At 39.5% G+C, this 21,417-nt stretch overlaps 1 pseudogene; it reads left to right on the plus strand.

Annotated features, from left to right (window-relative positions):
* Nucleotides 1-742: 742 nt before the first annotated feature.
* LOC101713098 (tRNA wybutosine-synthesizing protein 3 homolog) lies at nt 743-2,397 on the plus strand (annotated as a pseudogene).
* Nucleotides 2,398-21,417: the final 19,020 nt, after the last annotated feature.

Consider the following 21,417-nt stretch of genomic DNA (forward strand, 5'->3'; position numbering starts at 1 on the left):
TCCTCCCGTCAGGACCCTTGGAAGAAGTCTGGGTCCCCACACAGCATGATTCCAATCAAGGAGAGTTTCAGACCTTTGTCCAAAGTTGAGGTCCAGCCTCCAATTCCAGCTCCTCCCCAGTCCAGCCCCCCGCTTCCCTAACACTCTGACTTAAAAGGAACCACAAGAAACATTTGTCCTTGTCTCTCTAGGGACAGCTTCTCAAAGCAAAGCATTAAACTTCCAAGCTTTTCTTGCTTTTTAAAATTAAAATCAATTATATAAAGTATTACAATTACTATGGAGATCAGTATAGAGATTTTTCAAAAAACTAAAAAGAGAAATTCCATTTGATCTAACCTTTCCCCTTCTAGGTATCTTCCTGCAAGAGTTAACGACATCGTATCACAGTGATTCATGCATAATACCCATTTACAGCAGCCCAACTCATAACAGCTAAATCTTGGAAGTGGCCTATATATCCTTCAACAGATGAACTGATAAAGAAAATGTGATATTTACACACAATGGAGTACTACTCTGCCATAAAGAAGGATAAGCTTGAGTCATTTGTAGGGAAACAAATTCACCTTGAGACCAAAATAGTGAATGAAATGAATCAGACAAACAAGGCTAAATATTGTGTAGTTTCTCTTATATGAGAAATCATATCCAAAGTATAAGTAAAGATCAAGATGGCTGCCCCCAGTGAGCAGTGAGACGAATGTGGAGGTGGAGAGTTTGGGCTCTACAAACCTCACTCATGGATCGAAGTGTAGAGTTCAGAAAGCAGAAGGTGCAGTGTCTGAGCAAAGCGGACCTCAGCAGGAAGGGCTGCGTGGCCGAGGGTGTAGTAGACGTTATGCAGGTCCTGAACACGTGGGAACAGTTTTTCACCACCAGTTCCTGCGTGGGCCGCAAGCTCCTCATAGACGGGGTGAGGCCCCCCGTGCTCTCCCATACCTGCCCCTAGTGCATAACTTTAGGAGCCCTGTGACCACCTAGCGCTACATTCCGGCCAGCCTGTCTTCCCTTTGGTGGGTGGTCTCGGCTTCTCTGCTTAAGAAACTTAGGGATGAATTAGACCAGTGCATCTAAAACAATTGTTTATTAATCTCTTAGGGGGTCATTTAATAGATTCTGACTCCATTGATCAAAGGTCGGGCCAGTTTTATACATGTACAGCATATACAACCATCCCCCAAATGATGGTGCTACTGCCAGCCTGAGAGGTATCTCAAGTGGCCAGGGTGTTCATTTGATTTTCTGAATACTTAAGGAATTAAAAGAATTTTTAGTGTGGCGAGGTTCATGCCAAAGACCACATTTCAACCGTTTTACAAAGTCATCCTTTGTCCAATACTGAAACCACCAGGGTCAAGATATTCATTGCCTCCTCATGGCTAACTCCATTAGTACAGCTTTGGTAATTTTCCACCACAGTTAAGTAGTAGTATTATAGGCAGCTAAGTTAAATAGAAATTAATATACAGTCAGAGAGGGGCTGAGGCCTCAAAGAAGTCAGCACAAAAAAATGAAGACATCAGAATCGTGGCTGGAGGAGCATCTGAAGAAGGCCGGGCCTCAGGATGGAGATGCAATGGCCAGGCCTACATGCTCCTAAGAGATAAACAGTAACTGCAAATGATACTGTAATTAGTACCACCTGGTTCAAGAAGTCCAGCTACACATCAGTGTAAAAGAGGATGTGATGGTAGCTCTGAAGAAAGCCAGTGGCAATGAAGTTTTGAAATTTGAGCCACTTGTCCTTCACATGCAGTGCCGGCAACTGCAGGATGCACAGCTTCTGCATTCAGTAGCAGTTGATTCTGATTTCAGGAACTCTGGCATCACAGTGGGAAAGAAAGGAATGACTATGTTGGCTGTCTGGAGTACACTTGGCTTAGAAGTTCCATTAAGCAATCAGGGAAAATTGATGGTGACAGAGGAGTATATTGACTTCCTGTTAAATACAGCACATCAAAAAATGGAGGAAAACAAGAAAAGAACTGAAAGTTTCGTTATGAACAATGGAAAGATGATTGAGATACTAGATGATAGTAAATCAGACTGTGATGGCCCCTAAGTGGAACATACAGGGGAGGCTTGCTCAGAGATGGCTGGGCGTGTGGCCACTAATAAAGGGCATCAATGTCATCATTCCAGAAAGAGCCCAACAGTGACAGAACCCAGCAGTGGTTTTACAACTGCCTGCCACGTGCTTTGGAAAGAGAAACAATCACTAACTCACACCCCAAGATCAAAGAGAAAAACAACCCATCTTGTTCTCCTAAGAAAGAAAGAAACCCAGCAAAAGCACATGGCAAACGCATCCCTGAAGAAAATGATAAAGAAATGGAAAATGATGTCGATGATGACTGAGGACTCGGCATTACTATCTTCCCTGAAGACTACTAAGATTTGGTTCTGAAGTGTTTTGGTAAAATATTGTTTGTAGCCGGGGATTTAGCTCAGTGGTTCTACTGCCTGCCTTGCAAGCGCAAGGTCCTGAGTTTGATCCCTGGTACAAAAAACAAACAAAATATTGTTTGTAATAGATTTTATAAAGCTGCTCTTTATAAGAGTATTTTAGTTGCTGAGTATATTAGCTGTCAAAAGCAAGATCTAATTTCTCTGTATTTTAGAGAAGCCCATCTCACGATCACAGGTGGCTTTTAAAAAATACCTTTGTGTACTGTTTGCTCATTAAGTATTGCCTTTTTTAGGCATATAACATCATTACAAAAATAAAATTAGGATTTTTAGTGCAAAAACTCAAGTTTTTCAAAGTATTTTAAATGTTATAGATAATTTTTATTACTAGCAATGGCTTTGCAGATCACGAATGATGTAAATTTTATGTAGTGATCCACATAAACTCAGTTCTACCAGAAGTGTATCAAATTATTGAGGAGAAAAGTACAAACTGTCATGGACATCTTCTAAATCACTTCTCTGAAGGGTGAAAGAGATCAGAGGAATATCATGTACACATATGAACACGGGTTTAAAATAGAAAAATTGAGAATATATTAACCTGAAACTACCAAGAGCTCAATTCTTCTTTAATATTCTACTTTTCAAGAGCTATATTTAATTCAAATATTAACAAAAACAATAACAAAAGACTTCCATTGCTTATGATCTTGAAGGGAATCAACAGCCTTAGTTTTTTTTCTGCAAATGCTACTGTAATAAACCTGTTCTTGGTATTAATTGGCAGGTCACACCCTGTCTAAGGTGTTGGCACCTGGCAACAGGAGGGGCTGGAGTGTGAAATCATTTGTCTCTCCAAAGAGGATTAAAATACACATGACATCTTGTGATGTATTTTTGCTGTCACAAGTTTAAATCATTAGAGATGGGGATTTTAAAAAAGAATACTGGAGATGTTTAATTTCAGAAGGTAAAAATTAATTGGGGCCTAAGAATGTTTCTAATGTAGAATAGAAAAAAAGATTGTTCTATGTTTCCAATAGGTTCATGTGAAGGCAGCCTTTATAAGTTATTGGGATTTTGTTTCTATTTAGAAGGTTAAGAAGTATTTTGCAAGAATTGTAACAAAGTGAATTCTATCAAGACACTATATTTCAATCATGGTTGACTATTGAAATCGCATGGGAGTCTGGTGTGGTGACACATGTATGCCCAGAATCCGAGCACCTCTGGAGGCTGAGGCAGGAGGAAGCTCAAGCCTAGCCTGTGTAACTTAACAACTTAACAAGACTTTGTCTCAAAATAAAAGGGTAGAGGACATAGTCCAGTGCGAAGAGTTTGTTTCAATCACCAGCACTGGGAAAAACAATCAGATGGGGAATTTAAAAAGTGCTGTGTTCTCCTGTACTTTAATTAATTCCTGTTCTCTTGGTGTGGACAATAGGCCCTGGAACCAGGATATATTGGGCACAAGTCTACCCAGGAATGATGTGACCCATGTCCTGATGAAATCTCAACAAAATGAAAAAAACCCCAGCAGACTGGGTTTATAAATTATTTGCTTCTTTAAGAACTGGAGATGAGGCAAGGGACTGGTAGGTAGTGTAAGAGAGTACGACATCAAGATACTTACTCAGGCCGAATTCATTTAGATTAACTTCTGCAGGAAGTAACAAGAGGAACTGGGAATCTCTTCTCACCATTTGACATCTACAGCATGAAGAGCCAGAAGGGTAGTTTGTAAGTGTTCTGAAGCAGATGCGTTCTGCAGGCTGAGCACAGAAAGGGTCCCATTGCAAAGTGCCGTAGAGGAGCAGGGTGCAGAGTTTTATCTGAGCAGGTGATGTGTGTCAGAGAGAGATACAGCAACCACAGTCAGATCTCAAGCCCCAACATCATGAGTTTCAAAGGATTTAAATTCACCTTGCTGTGTGAATGACTCTGACCCCCAGGCCCTGGACCTCAGGGTCCTGGAATTCTCTGCACCTGGGCTTCCTGTTCTGAGCACTCTCTCACCAGTGAGTGAGCCATGCTCCTTACTCTTCAGTGTGTCCTTTCCCTCTCCCAAGATTGATTTTGCCCATGTCTCTGGGGTTGCACCATCAACCTGAACATGGATGTAGGCTCTTCCCACCTAACCATTCTGGGCTCATAGAGTAAAATCATTCTCATTAAATTCAACAAGTCGGGTACTTAGGCACAAAGAATCTGAGAAACTAGGAAAGTATGGTAATTTTCACAAGGTAAATTGAAATAAAATAAAACCACAAAGAAATACATATCAAGCAGGATGAGGTGAGTGCACGCCTGTCATCCCAGCACTCAGAGAAGCTGAGGCAGGAGGATTACAAGTTTAAGCCCAGCCTGGGTAACTTAGCAATTTAGGGAGACCCTGTCTCAAAATAAGAAATAATTAAAAAGCTGGGGGTATAGCTTAATGGGAAGGCCCTGGATTCAATCCCTAGTACTAAAGAAAAATCACTGCTGGGTACCATTGGATCTTAGCCAGTTTAGATAACAGCATTCTGTTCATATGCTATTATTGGAGAGGACAGAAAATCATGCTGTATCTTTTACTCGCTTAACGTCTTATGCTTGGGTAACAACAGGAACACTGAGCCACATTGGGCTGAGCTGTTAATTAGTTCACTTTAGGCTGAGACAGCAGGAGTCATTCCCACTGGTTCTGACAGGCACAGGCAGGGGCCTTCCAATCCTAGCGGGTCAGAGTCAGCTTCAAGGCGGAGGATGTGGTCTCATGGACTGCACTGCAGAGAAAGCAATCTTGAACAGCAAAGCAAACCCACCTGGCCCCAGAGGGACTAACAGTCTACAAGGCCACTAGTGAGGAGGTGACATAAAGAACTCAGACCGGGGTGGCAGCTTCTGAGCCTCCATGTGCTGCCCACCTTCCCCAGGGCAAGTTCTCCGGCCACATGGGGACACACTGGGACCCAGTCCATCCATTAACTCACTTCAGCAAATCCCAGCCCCTCTTAGGGATCCACATTGGCTTTATGGGGACACATATTACAAACAAATTCATAAGACTGATTACTTATGTGTCAAAATGATTCTTCCTCTTAAAGAATGAAGGTTGTTTTTTTTTTTTTTAAATTCAACTTGCACTAATACATGTGTAGCACTTTCTGTTTGGTGAAAAAAATCAGTCCTGGAAACAAAGAGAATAAAACCTTCTAGGAATAAATTCATTACATAGAATGAAATATCTAATGTAGTCAGCATATGAGATTGTAACAGTACAAGAAAATGTCAAAACCATAAACTGTGTTTGGATTAAGGGCTATTATTTATTATTGAAAAAATAACCAGTTTTATGATTGTGGGTTATTTGTAATTAGTTTTATAAGATAAGGATGTTTCTTCTTTATTTCCTGGTTAATTCTTTAACTTTGTTGTGTGATATTTTATTTAAATGCAATTGTTGACGTGGCTTTCAGCCTCTGATCTGGCTGTAATGACATGAAGAGGAATTTAATGTGAAATACTGATGGCACCAGCCATACAGAAGGAACTGTAAGTATGGTCGAATTGTCTTCGGAGGCATGTCTGTGCTACTGCAGCCCTGGCTAGATTGGATCCAGGCTCAAATTGTCCCCAGTATTGCCTTCTGAATTGGATTCCAATTTTCTGGTATGTGTGTGAAGGCACCTGTGTTCACAGAGAAGCATGCTTCCCATTCTTTCTGAAAACTGTCATAGTTGGGAGCGTAAAAGCACTTTCCACGACGGCGCTCGGAAGGTCTTCTCAGCAGGCTCGTGAAAAATATGCAGCTGCCTTAGTGGAGCTTTAAATGTCGTGGGCACGTAACACGGATGATTTAAAGAAAATTCTTTTGTTACTCTAAAGAGATTTTAGGTTTAAATTTACTGAAGACTTCAAAAAGTAGAAATGATCAGAATGCTGCAATTTGTAAGGAGCTGATTCCGGAGACCTGGGAATAACCCCATGGGTAACCTGGAGTCCATCCACATCAGATGGCTTCCAAAGGACGGGATGCAGCAACCTGGGAATGTCTAATGCCACAGCACCTCACCCCGGTCTAGTCCTCCCATGTTTGCTAAAATCACTGGAAGGGGACAGGAACACTTTTGCAAGGAAAAAACAAACAAACAGCAACAACAACAACAACAAAATGAATTTGAAGGTGGGAATTGTGCAAGATAAGACACGGAAGAGCCTGTCCCTGGTGCCTGGTGCGGTGCACCTCCTCCTCCACAACCCTCCAGGGAGTTAGTGAGGGTTACAGAGGATGGAGCAGTCTGCCTGCTGGAAGGAAGAAAGGAAGGAGGGAAGGGAGGGAGGGAGGGAGGGAGGGAGGGAGGGAGGAAAGAAGGTCCTCTTGCCAGAGGTGCCTTTCTCCGTGTTATTTGTTTGTTTGTTTTGAGACAGGCTCTTTAATTGATACAGTTTTGGGAAATACTACCAGTGAATCACATCAAGGAGCAGCTGTTTTCCATTTAGAGGGGAAGGTTGGGAGATGGGAGGTGAGGAGGTGGCAAGAGATAGAAGACGAATGATGGTAGGAAACTCATCAATATGTGGGGTGCTTTGAATTTACAAGTCCTGGTTGCAGAAGGAAAGGGGCCCTGGGGGCGGAGAGTAGAGGGAGGGCGGGGAGAGACAGTGGAGATAAAAAGGATTAAGATGCATACGTGTATGTACCAACACCCGTGATGAATGTATTCAGTACGCGGTGCAAATATGTACTAATAAAGAAGGAAAAAAGTGACAGGGCTGACTCTTTGGATATCCAGAGGCAAGGACTCATTGCACGGACAGAGGAGACTCATGCACTGGGAGAAGAAATTCCAGAAAAAACACGAGTTAATGAGCCTGATAATTTTCTGCCAAATATTCCTCTTTTGGTTGCAAAATTCAAATTCTATTAATTTTCTTTTTAATGACTTACTCTAACTTCAACTATTACCTGGCTGTAGGACACAGCCTGCAGGCCTTTGTGAGGACAGAAGTATGCTCCACACAAACTGTGAAAGGGTGAATGAGTAAAATATTAGAAAAATTCCCTGAATGACTCTATTTGTGGATGCACATATGTGTCTATAAACACAAATTAAAGCTAATTCACTGAGGTGACACCATGATTCTTGAAGCTGTGACTTCCAGCCATGACATTTTCTTACCAATTGATCTTGATGTTTACTTTCCAGCTTTAAAGTGCATTACTTTTGGTATCATAATATGATACAAATGTTAGTGAAATAAATTTTATAATCCTGTACACTGGTGAGTGTTGCTCATTTCTCCAACAGGGGGAAAGGGAGGAAAGCTTGGAGAGATTATTGTTTTAGGAGGGAATCTCAGATCTTCCTTGTTCATGCCCCAAACAGACATCTTGGAAATGAATGTGTATTTTCCTCTTGTCTCATTTCATCTATCTCTATTATGTGATTTCTAGCCAAAAGTGGAGTCCTTCTGTGTGTCTTGGATTGTCTCATTGAGCCAACAAAGATTTAGAGAACCTTTCCCCTCCAAGCACTATCACCTTGCCTCAGTGTCAACCTGTTCCGGCCTTGTTTAATAATGCATTTCCTCCAGCTTTCTCGGGAGTAAATAGATCGAAAGGAAGACAATTTCCACCTGGCATGTTAATAGCAGCCACTTTAATATTATGACAACATATTGAAACAAATGAATGAAAGTGAGATCCTTTTACCAGAAAATCAACAAGCCCTTGCACTGATTTCAAGGAGCAATGCACAATGGAGAGAAAATGGGGAGGAGGATCTGGGTGTAAGTCCAGGCTTTAGAGCCCCTTTGCTGTGCATTTTCAAACAAACCGTATCAGCTCTTAGGGGTAATGCAAAATACCACGCAGTGTGTAGTGATAATTCACCTCAAATGTTTAAATCTGAGACCAGTTCTGCCTCAGTGCATGGAGAGCTTGCTGATTTTGTTGAAAGACAAAATGCAGATGCCAGCAATGTTGCAATTTTACTTCATCCTTTTCTATTACCTTCCAAGGAAGATAATTTCTTTCTACCAGCATCCTGGCTCCTGCTCACTTCCAAATTTATGAAAGTGTAAAGGTTATTTTATCAAGACATGCACACACACACACACACACACACACACACACGATAGAACTAGCATTTCCTGGCCTTATCAGAGAGCAAAAGCAACATCAAAATAGAAAATGGCACATTCTTCTGTTCTCTTACAACCCCAATTATTATTTTTTAACATAAATAGAGCCCCAGTAAGGCTGGCAGCAGATCAAAGCCAGAGCTGCATTAAGGGTGTAGTCAGGCTACTGAGGCTGGCTGGCTTCTGACAGCTCTCGGTGGCTTTGATCAGACACCTATCAGCACAAACAGCCACTTTTTTTTTTTTTTTCTGCCTGTTGTCTGAGTCAGGAAATAAGAGAGATGATAGCTGCCTTTGGGTCCTAATCCTAACCAACCCTTACCGCTCTGCTTGACGGCAGATGAAAGGTGCAGCAATTACCACTGGTAACAGCCAACTGCAGCGGGTATTCATGACCTCAGTTATCACTACCCACTGCATGGCCTTCACAGAACCTGCAGACGGAGACCGCGGAGCCCCAGGAGAGGAGCACTGTCATGGCGTTTTCTACACAGCTGCACCCAGCAGATGAGATCAAATGCTGATTCCCAGGTCCTCCGGCATTCCTCTTCCACAATGGTATTCCGCTGGGAATCCTATATGAACCCGAAGCTGAGAGACGAGGGGCCCAGAACTCTGGGAAGCTGTTGCTAAACTCAGAGCTTTCCTGCCCTGAGCATTTTCTTCAGGTGCTGCTTTTGGGCATAGAAGAGTCAGCATACAAAGAATGCATTGGTTGGATAAACCAATGTCAGGGATTAACTATGAAACTTGGCGTCACCAACCTGCTTTCGAAATTGTGGATTCAGACTGTGGAGGGGTTTAGATTTATGGAGTGTGGGACATAACAACTGTAATAATATCAAGTGTGTTGCATGTGTGTGCATGTACAGCTTCATGTGGTACATGCATGTGTTTCAGTGCATGTGGTCCTGGGGAGGGTTGACAGAGATTTGGTTCATAAAATTACAGATTATTTAGCATTGATATGCTTTCATTTAATCTTCACACCAATGTGGAGATCTGGGTGCTATCAAAAATGTAGTAATATGAGCTATGATTCAGGAGATTATTCAAATTCTTCAGGATTAATTGGAGAAAAGAAAACCAGCTATGATTTTCGGTTCTAGGTTTGTCTGACAAGCCCAAAGTTATGTCACTGTGTCTGATATGAGGACTCATATCACTCCATGTCATTCCTCTTATGGTCTACCTCTACCCAGGATGCTTTTCCCTGTCTGTCAGTCCGGGCCCTTGGTGACCCTAGGATGCTAGCAAAAATCATGCTCCCCATCTAGCAAATATCCCAGGCACAGCTCACACTGTTACGTGTTTGTGGATATTGAGTGTGTTCAGGAAGATCTGGGCTCCTTCAGGACCTGGACAAATCAGATAGATATAGATATAGATATAGATATAGATATAGATATCTTCATATATAATAATGTATGAAAAAGCCAGGGGAAGAAAACATAAACCTAGAATATCATGGCAGCCAAATTAGCCTTTGAGAATAAGTGTTATGGACAAACAGTAAAACCAAGGAAAATAGTAACTCTAGGCAGAAAATATAGGGAAGTACAACTGTCAAAGGTAGAGACTATATAGAGTGAAATTGCACAGGCAAAAGTAAATACACAGCATTGATTACTGGGTAAGAACGAATTGAAAGAAAGGTTTACTTCTTCAGTTCAGGTGCCGCAGAGAGGAAGGGGTTGGTGGGAAGTAGTCACTAGACAGTTTCAAAACTGATCATGATAGGAAAGAGGCTGGCTGTTCTAGGCAAAGAAGTTTATTGTTTCCTAAAAGTCACTAGTAGGAAATAAACTGTCAGGAAAAAATGAAACTAAGCATTTACTAAGCATCCACTTTTATACATATTTTCAAAAGATGATAAAACTGGAGTATTTTCATATGGCTCAAAAAACAAAGTCTAACAAAAGTGTTTTTAAAAGAACACACCCAGAACAGAGATATCAAAAGAATACATGAAAAATAGGTGGAAAATGCCATAAGATATAAAAAGAGCCTAGGCCATGATTTGATATCTTGAATGGTCTTATACAACAATCCAGATTAAAACCACAAACAAATATGAAGGAGGACACTTAATGCTACATGCAACTGTGCATAGTGGTTCTGTAAGTTATTAAGATTGCGCATCTAATAGGACAGTGACTTTGTAAATCAGAAACTCAGCAGATGAAAAGAAAAAAAGAACAACATTAGTAAGAGAACTTACAAACCTGTACCAGTTTCAAGCAGAGCAAGTGGAGAAAAACGTTTGTTAAAAAAGTTAAAGACAAAAGAAATAATGAATAGGGTTAGTCATATAGCTGGTTATATGTTGAGCTTCAAACACAAATAATGGAGAATAAATCTTTTAAAAAATATTGGAGTTAAAAATTAAATATACCATAGGTTACCAAGACAACCTCAATAAGATGCCAATATTCCAGTTCACCCAAACAATACTATTGTTCTACATGAAGAAATGCCATAGTTTAACAAAAGAACATCAAGAGCAATAGTACATTACATTATTAGGGCAAGACTGAAACATTAGGTGAGGTCAGGAAATGTTATAAATATGGTGAAATGAAAGAATATATTCTTTTTTTTGTTTTGTTTTTTTGAGGCAGGGGCTTGCTTTGTAGTTCAGGCTGGCCCTGAACTCTGTTGCTCAGGCTGGCCTCAAACTCACATCGATCCTCCTGCCTCTGGCTCCCAAGTGCTGGGATCACAGGTGTGTGCCACGACGCCTGGGCTGAAAGAATATATTCTTATCTTTGTAAAGATCATTAGACTAGAGCTTTCAGGTCAAAATTGACACACTGCTTGTTTTGTAACTAATTTTTATCAGCACGCAGCAAAGTCTGTCATCTATGTACTGACAGTTGCTGCTCTTGTATTACAGTGGCTGTAAAGAAAAAGCCCAAGGCACATAAGCTATAAAATATTTACTAACTTGACCTTTCCAGGAAAATAGGTTTGTCGAACACTGATTTATGGGATGTGGAGTGATGTAGTAATGACATGAATATTTATAGAATTAAATGTACATCCGAGCTGTGATAAAAATACAGTGTATGTTTAAATTTTGAAAAATTACAGTAAAAGACAGTGCTATGAATCTCCCTCAAAATCCTCCTCCTCATTTTGAACACACTCATCTCATTGCCCTTGCCACTTTCTGCAGCAGCTCTGGACTCCTCTTTCCTGAGGGTCTTTAGCTGTGCTGTCCTGGCTGCCTCGATGTCCTGAATGGATTCAAAATGTCTCACTTTCATAGTCATTTTGACTTTGGGGTAGAGCCAGAAATCACATGGTGCTATGTCCAGTGACTAAGGTGGAAGGGGACACAGCATCGTGTTTTTATGAGCTGCCTTTCCATTGGATGGCACTTGGCAGCAGAATTCACCACTCTTTAAAAATATAATAACACAAAGAAAAGAAAAGACTTACACGTAATAATTCAACAAAATACAGAGGCAATATTAAAAAAAATCAGTTATTCCAAAAAGAATGAAAAAAGATAAAGGCAACAAGAGATTTTGGAATAAAAAGAGAAAGTCACTTAAAAACACAAAAAGCTATGTATTTAAACATGTGTGCCCTATTTAATAATAACATATATTTAATAAATATGTTAGAAGAAGACAACTTATTTATAGAAGCCTAATTTATTTTTTGTGGTGCAGGAACTTGAATCCAGGGCCTTCACATGGCGCTACATCCCTAACCCATTTAAAAAATTTTGAGACAGTGTTATTAAATGTTATTTAAATGTCCAAATGTTATTAAGTCGCTAAGCTGCTCAGGCTGGGCTTGAACTTGTGAACTCAGCCTCCTAGAATGCTAGGATCACAGATGTGCACTACTATACCCAGCTGAGAAGCCTAATATTTACAGGTATGAAAACTGAGATTAGGAAGTTTCTGGTGTAGTAAACATTACACAGGTAGAAACAAAGCAAAACAGTTATTACACAGTTCAGACTTTATGTACCTGTGTTTCCCTCTCTGGGCAAATGTTATCCTGACCTAATCAGGTGGTGTAGCTAAAGGTATGTGAAGGAAACTAAACAACAACCCTGGGTTCATTATCATCCTTCCAGTCCCATATTCATCAAATAAACCCTGCACTGTCTGACACACTGACCATCTCCACCTACATGTGCAATCCTAAACCAGGGGCTTTGTGGGCATTATGCCTGATCTTAGGAAAAACTTCTAAAATAGGTATCATTGATGGAGAAGCAACTTAGGACATAGTTTGAAGAAAACAGAATCCAAATTCAACCTCAGGGCCCAAACCCTATGTTCTTTCCAAGGCCCTGAATATCCACAAGCCAGAACGCTCATGAAGCCCACAGTCACCCAGCTTCCAATTCCCGGAGGGCCTCTGCTCGGCTGGCCCAGGCTGTGTGATCGGAATCTACCCCAGGCACTGACAGTAAAAGCCATCAGTCAGAATGCTGGCTGCATTCCAGTCACTGTGTTCAAGCCTTGCACATACATCAGCTCCCTGAACCCGTGACACCAGAGTGAGGTTGCAAAGGAAAAGTTGGGCTGAACCCTCGCCTTCCTGGAAAGCAAGCATCACTGGTCTTAGAGTTCTCGCTCACATTGTAGGTTCACAGCCCACCTCTTTATTTCAAATTCTCCACTGCACACTTTGGCCATCTGGAAGTGGCAGGTTGCTCTCCTATGTAGCATAATGGCTTTGCTTCCAAGATCCCACAATAACTCATTACAAAATGAAGGATATCACTCTTGAGCCTGAATATCTCCTCCTGTGAGATTAGTCTGCATCTTATAACGAAAGAACACTTTTTACAAATATTTGTCTCCACATGTGTGATATCCATTTTTAAAAAACATTTTACTCAGTCATTAAAAGATGCGGCTCATTTTAGGAATCACTAAAAATGCAGAAATTATTCATGTCTGTTAATATTTCTTTTGATCACTGAGAATTTGTAAATTTGGAGAGTAAATTTTACAGAATAATTGGGTCATACTAATGATTAGAAATAGTAATTATAATTAAGAATAAATTGGTAGCAAAAACATGCTTATTTTACTCTGATGAAGGGAAGTTAAACTTAGCATGAAACGCTAATGCAAATGCACTTCAGGGGACTTTGTTTTATTTTGGCTTTGGTTTCTATGTTGTGAGTAGAGTTCTGTATATGGTGATGACTACATTTCATTTAATAATAATAGATGAAATACTTTAAGTGTTTAGATTTGCGGCATATATGTATGTTGTGTTACTTGATACTATTATTTCATGTTTTCTAAAAAAAGAATGTATTGTTTCAACATCTTGAGTTACCACTGTAGAAAGCAGCATCCAAATAGTATCAGATAGGAGTTGCATCTCCTTTGCAGTTATGCTGTATGGTAAATTAACCTCTTTTGCGAGCCAGTTTTAATTGTATAATTTAGTACTTCCAAATGTTATGCAAGTTGCATATATTTATATATCAAAGGGCAAAGTATAGGGTGCAATAAATGCAGCCATGGAAAAAGAATACTACATACTTTCTTACATTCTGGAATTGCTAGAAGGCATCATGATGCTGTTTTGTTAACTGGTCCCTCAGAAGTAACATCCTGCTAAACATCTTCAGACTTGATTGATTGATTCCAGCCATTGTTGTCAAGATTGATCAGCCAATACTATGGCAACTAGTCTTCTACGAATAAAAGATGATTCAGCTGATAAAAGAATAGAAAAACTCAAGGTAATTATGGCAATCAAATTCCATCATGATATATTTTGCACTTTATTGTGACATCATCAAAATACATCTTGCAGGCCAGGGATTTAGCTCAGTGGTTCTGCCACCTGCCTTGCAACCACAAGGACCTGAGTTCGATCCCCAGTACCAAAAAAAAGCTTGCTCTTTGGGGCTGGGGATTTAGACCCGAGTTTGATCCCCAGAACCAAAAAAAAAAAAACATCTTGCAGAAAATATTTTTAGAGAAGCTGAAATCAAATGGTGCAGAAGAAACAAGAGTTTATGGAACAGTGGGATCCATTACTAAGGTCAAGGGAAAGTATCTCTCCTCACTGTTGGGAATAACTGGGAGTACTCCATAACTGTAACATTTTGAAATAAGAATATAGCAACTGTATTCAGCATTATTATTTGGTACTTTTCGTTGGAGATTATTACCACACTACTTTGCAATATTATTTAAAGTTTTTAACTATATTCTCTATGCCTCCCTCAATAGCTTTTTAACATTCTTGAATTATGAGGACAACCTAGTATATTACTTTTATATTTTTCACAACAACCAGATATACAGTTGAGTTTTCATATTTCCTGAATAAAATGCCAAACAATTAGAAAAACTCTAGGTGGTTGGAGTGTCTTCCTTACAGGATCGTATAAACACCCCTGGGGACAGAGAGAGGCTGATTGGCTAGTACTGACTTACAGTTAGAGACTCACAGGAAGTTCTGGTATGCTATTGAGGAGCAGGGTGACCATAGACAATGATAATGAAAAGTACATTTCAAAAGGCTAGAAGAAAACATATTGAAGGATTTCACCATGAAAGTACTACTCTGCCATAAAGAAGGATAAACTTGAGGTATTTGTAGGTAAATAGGTGCACCCTAAGACCATAATGTTAAGAGAAATAAATCAGACACAAGCTTAAATATTGTACAGTTTCTGTTATATGACAAATCCAAACTGTAAGTAAAGAGTAAAATAAAGGATACATAGTAGAAAGTAGGCAGAAGGTTTTTTTTCAAATGGAAAGGGAACAAGAAGTGGAGGGAGAGGAGGGAATGGAGATTTAAAAAAGAATTGAAAGAAAAAAAGGAAATAGAGATTTAGTAAATGGGAAGGGGACCAAGAATTAGAAGTAGCAGGGTGGGATGGGGGTAGGGGATGAAAAAATTAAAATGTGTTATGTACATGCCCCAACTCACCATTAATGTGATCATTAGGTACTGCAAACATAGACTAATAAAAATATTTTAAAAATTGAAAGAATGTAACATTAACCTGACTTAAACATTATACAATGCATGCATGTCTTGATGTGTCCTATGGTACCCCATTCTGATATTAGTTAAAAAAATTTAATTTAAATAAATAAAAATGTTGATAAGAATTTAAAAGTCTACTTTACCATATGCCATTTCCTGGATAAACGCTCATCCCAGTGATGACCCATCCTTAGAGAACCATCCCAGGATGCAAATTCACACAGTGTCATACACAGCCCAGTACAGCAATTAGGGCTCTCGTGGTCCAAGGAGTCCAAGGCTCCCTCATCTTCATTCTTTGCTGGGCTTTGTTCTTAGGATGTCACTGGGACTGCAGATTGTCACAGGCTTGTTAGTAGCAGACGGTTCCAGGAGGTTGCAGTGTTTAACTCAAAATAAGCACTTCTAGCATTGGTGAAATGGAGGCCTGTGCCCTGGGGCTTTGTGGTCCAGCATCTAACCTGGGTTTGCAGCCTTTAGTCCTGGAGATGTCAGGTAGGGTCACCAGATGCCAATGCCTGAGGCCGGGAGGGGACCCATGTGTTTGTCACGAGTCATTCTTGTCTCATTATAATAGCTGAGCTGCGCAGTACCAAAACCAATGCTGCAGACGGTTCTTAACGATTAAAAGGCTATGCACTTTCCTGCTTTTTAATCGCTGTGCTGGGTCTTTTGCAGAGCCCTGTTTCTTATTCTCTCTCAGAGAGTAACGAAAGGGCTGTGTTGTCCTCAAAATTAGCCTAGAGGAACCGTGTCCTACATCGGGACACACGTCCGATTGTAACAGTTGTCTGTCTGAATGCCAGGCTCATGAGCACCAGAAGATAAGTGCCCAGGGATTTTATCTGTTCATTTGGAGCCCAGCGCAATCTCCGTGTGGAGCAGGTTTTCAGGATAACTTGTAAACTGAAGTGTGTGAAGAGTCCTGTGATTACGTATCTATTCCTTTTTCCATCATAGCATTCATCTGTGTGCTGTTGCATGCACAGCTCCAATCCTTGAGGTTTAACCAGATGTGATCCCCAGCCTATGTCTATTTTCATTTTTGAAAGCTTTAATCTTTTTTAACCATTTAATCTTCTGTGTGATTTTACTTAACTTCCAGTCTGGGAAACTTTGTGATTTTTTTTTTTGGTACTGGGGGTCGAACTCAGGTCTTTGCGCTTGCAGGGCAGGAACCACTGAGCTAAATCTCTGGCCCTTCATTGGTGATTTTTAAAAATTGCATACTTTAGAATTTTTTTTTTATTTAAATTCTTTTATTGGTACATTTTAGGTAAACAACACATTTACATTTCTCATTAGGAACTTGTACCTTTACATAATGCATCTTGGTTCTTATTTTTACCCCATTCCTAGCCCTCCCTTCACCCCCTCCACCTTTCCCTATTTACAAAGACTTTGTTTCCATTTTTTCCATTTCTCATCATTTTTCTTTTCCCTTCTTTCTTTTCCCCTGCCCCTCCCACTACTCCTACCCCTTTGGACCTTTTCCTCCTATTTTGCATTATTGATTATTCATTCTAATCATTGGTACATTTTAGGTGTACAATATAATGACATTCATCATTGGAAATTTGCACCTTTACATAGTCTCTCTTGGTTCTTATTTTTCACCCTTGCCCAGCCCTCCCTTCAACCCTTCCATCCCTCCCTATTTACAAAGATTTTGTTTCCATTTTTCCATTTTCTCATATTAATTCCATTCCCTTCTTTCCTTTCCCCTGCCCCTCCCACTTGCCTTTCCCTTTTGCCCCTTTTCTTTCTACTTCATATTATCTATTATACCTTTTAGTCCTTATTTACACTTTCAGTTTCTCACACCAGAGAAACTATTCAGTATTTATACATGTGTGTCCTATTTATTTCACTTAAGAGTATCTCCTCCATGTGCGTCCATTCAGCTATAAATGCCTCTAATTTCTCATTTTTTATGGCTGAGTAGTACTTCATTTTATAAAAAAAGCAACATTGTCTTTATCCAGTCTCCAGTTGATGGGCAATTGGGCTGTTTCCAAGTTTTAGCTATCACAAACTGTGCTGCTATGAACATGGGTGCACATATATCACTGTGGTATGATTCTTTTAATTCTTTGGGGAAGATACCCAGGAAGGAGAATAGCTGGGTCAAATGGGACTTCTAGTCCTAGTTCTTTGAGGTATCTCCATACAGATTTCCACAGTAGTTGCACCAGTCTACACTCCCACCAGCAGTGGAGCAGGGTTCCTCTTTCCCCACAGCCCTGCCAGCATTTGTTATTGGTTGATTTCATGATAGCAGCCATTCTTTCTGGAGTGAAGTGGAATGTCAGCATTGTTTTCATTTGCATCTCTCGAATGACCAGTGATGTTGAACATTTTTTCATGTATTTATTTGCTATTTCTAATTCCTTGTCTGAGAAATGTCTGTTCATGTCAGATGCCCTTTTTTGGATTGGGTCTTTAAATTTGGGAGGTCTGACCTTTTTAAGTTCTTTATAGATTTGAGATAGTAGACCTTTGTCTGAGAAAAAGCAGGTGAAGATTTTTTTTCTCACATTGTGGGTTGTCTCTTCACACTGTTGGTGGTTTCTATTGCTGTGCAGGAGCTTTTTAATAAGAAGAGATCCCACTTGTTGATTGTTTGTGCTAGTTCACAGGCAACTGAGGTTTTGTTCATAAAATCTTTTCCTACACCGATGTCTTCAAGAGTTCTACCTAACATCTGTTCTAGCCGGTTCAGCGTTTCTATTTTAATATTTAGATCTTTAATCCATTTCAATTTTAGTTTAGTGTATGGTGAGAGATACAGGTCTAGTTTTAACCTTTGGCAGGTTGAAACCCAATTTTTCCAGCATCATTTATTAAAGAGGCTTTCTTTCCTCCAGTGAGGGTGTTTGGCTCCTTTGTCAAAGATGAGATGGCTGAGTGTGTCTGGTGTTGTTTCTGCATCTTCTAACCTGTTCCACTGGTCCTCAGGTCTGTTTCTTTGCCAGTACCATGCTGTTTTTCATCACAGTAGCTTTGTAGTATAGTTGCAAGTTGTGGGTTGTGATACCCCTTGCCATGTCTCTGTTGCCTAGAATTGCTTTTGCTATTCTGGGTCTCTACTTGTTCTAAACGAATTTTTGGATTACTTTCTCAAGGTCCATGAAGTATGCTGCTGTTAACTCAATTGGAATTGTATTGAATCTATATAGCAATTTTGGAAATATGGCCATTTTCACTATATTGTCCTTCCTACCCAGGAGCACGGGATGTCTGTCCATTTTCTGGTATCATCTTCAATCTCTCTTTTCAGAGTGCTGTAGTTTTCAGAGAAGAGGTCTTTGCTTTCTTTCATTAGGTTGATTCCTAGGTATTTCAGTTTTTTGGATCCTATTGTGAAAGGAATTATTTGCCCTATTTCACTCACAGTGAGTCTGTTATTTGTGTAGAGGAAAGCTATTGATTTTTGTGTGTTGATCTTGTAACCAGCTACTTGACTGAATTTGGTTATTAAGTCTAGAAGACTTTTGGTGGAGTTCTTGGAGTCTTCTATATACAGTATCATGTCATCTACAAATAATGACAATTTGACTTCTTCATTTCCTATCTTTATTTCTTTTATTTCTTTCTCTTGTCTAATTGCTGTGGCTAATGTTTCCAAAACTATATTGAACAGGAGTAGTGATAGTGGACATCCTTGTCTTGTTCCTGATTTTAGTGTGAAGGATTTCAGTTTTCGACCATTTAGCATGATATTGGCTGTTGGTTTTTCATAGATGGCTTCTATCAGTTTGAGGTAGAGGACATCTATTCCAGTTTTTTGTAGGGTTTTTATCATAAATGCATGTTGGATTTTTTCAAATGCTTTTTCTGTGTCTATGGAGGTAATCATATGGTTTTTGTCCTTGGACCTAGTGATAAAGTGTATTAAATTGATTGATTTGTGTATTTTGAACCATCCCTGGATCCCTGGGATGAATCCCACTTGGTCAGGGTGTACGATCCTCTCGATGTTTTTCTGTATTCTATTTGCCGGTATCTTATGAAGGATTTTTGCATCTTTGTTCACAAGTGAGATACACATATACTTCTCCTTTTCAGTTGGGTCTTTCTCTGCTTTGGGGATCAAGGTAATGCTTGCTTCCAGGAATGAATTTGGGAGTATTGCTTTCCTTTCAATTTCATTGAAGAGTTTAAACAGTAGTGGCAGTAGTTCCTTTCTAAATGTCTTATAGAATTCAGCCGTGAAGCCATCATGGCCCGGACTTTTCTTAGTTGATAAGTTTTTTATTATGTTTTCAATTTAGTTGATTGATATTGGGTTGTTTAGAATTTTTAGGTCTTCTTCATTCAACTTTGGTAATTCCTATGTATCTAGGAATCTGTCCATTTCTTCTGTGTTGTCCATCTTATTGGCATATAGGTTCTGGAAGTAGGTATTGATGATCTTTTGGATTTCTGCTGGGTCTGTTGTAATTTCACCCTTTTCATTCCTAATTGCATGGATTTGGGCCTTTTCTTTCCTTTTTCTGATAATGTTGGCTAAGGGTTTATCAATTTTGGTGATTCTTTCGAAGAACCAACTCTTGGCTTCATTGATTTTTTTGTATGGTTCTCTTAGTCTCCATTGTATTGATTTCTCCTCTGATCTTTATAATTTCCTCCCTTGTATGAGCTTTGGGTTTGTCCTGCTCTTCTTTTTCTAGAAACTTGAGGTTCAGCATCAGGTTGTTTAATTGGGCTCGCTCTGTTTTCCAAATATGCATTATTCACTGCAATGAATTTCCCTAGTAAGACTGCTTTCATTGTGTTCCATAGATTCCAATATGTTGTATTGTCATTGTCATTTAATTGTAGGAACTGTCTGATTTCTTCTTTAATTTCCTCTGTGACCCATTGGTTATTCAGAAGTGTGTTGTTCAATTTCCATGTGTTTATGAAATTTTTGTGATTTCTTTTGCTATGGATCTCCAATTTCATTGCACTATGATCTGATAATATACAGGGGATAGCTTCAATTCCTTTGCACTTAGTTACACATGTTCTATATGTGAGTATGTGGTCTATTTTGGAGAATGACCCATTTGCAGCTGAGAAAAATGTGTATTCTGATTTTGTGGAGTGGAAGACTCTGTAAACATCTATTAAGTTCATTTGTTCAAGAGTTTGATTGAGTTCTAGTATTTCATTACTTATTTTTAGTCTAGTTGATCTATCTATTTGTGGCAGTAGAATGTTGAGGTCCTCCACTACAATTGTATTAGTGCATATATGACTTTTCATGTCCATTAGTATTTGTTTTATATAGTTGGGTTCGCTAGTGTTTGGTGGATAGAAATTTATGATTGTCATCTCTTCCTGTTGGATTGCTTTCTTTACAAGGATGTAGTGTCCTTCCTTGTCTCTCTTAATCAGTGTTGTGCAAAGAGGATAGCTACTCCTGCTTTTTTTCGGGTTCCCATCGCATGGAGTATTGTTTTCTACCCTTTAACTTTCAGTCTATGAGTTTCATTTTGAATTAAGCATGTTTTTTGTATGCAGCATATTATTGGATTTTGCTTCTTGACCCATTCTGCCAGTCTATTTCTTTTGATTGGTGAATTGAGACCATTAACATTGATGGTTATAACTGAAATGTATTGAGTTATCATTGTCATTATTTTCTTTTTGTTGGGTTTTCCTCCTTTACATTGAATTCCTTGTCGTGTCAGATAGGTTTATTCTGCTTTGCTTCCTGGGGTTGTGATCCTCCTTCTCTGTTCCTAGGATATCGTGTAAAATTTTTTGAAGTGCTGCTTTGGTATTCAGAAAGTTCCTAAGGTTCTCTTTGTCATGAAAGTATCTTATTTCTCCATCAATTTTGAAAGATAATTTTGCAAGGTACATCAATCTGGGTTGGAGGCTGTTTTC

The sequence above is a fragment of the Heterocephalus glaber genome, unplaced genomic scaffold (assembly GCF_053883595.1).
Source record: "Heterocephalus glaber isolate CG9 unplaced genomic scaffold, H.glaber_assembly_v1.0 deba00001724, whole genome shotgun sequence".
NCBI classification, from domain to species: Eukaryota; Metazoa; Chordata; class Mammalia; order Rodentia; family Bathyergidae; genus Heterocephalus; species Heterocephalus glaber.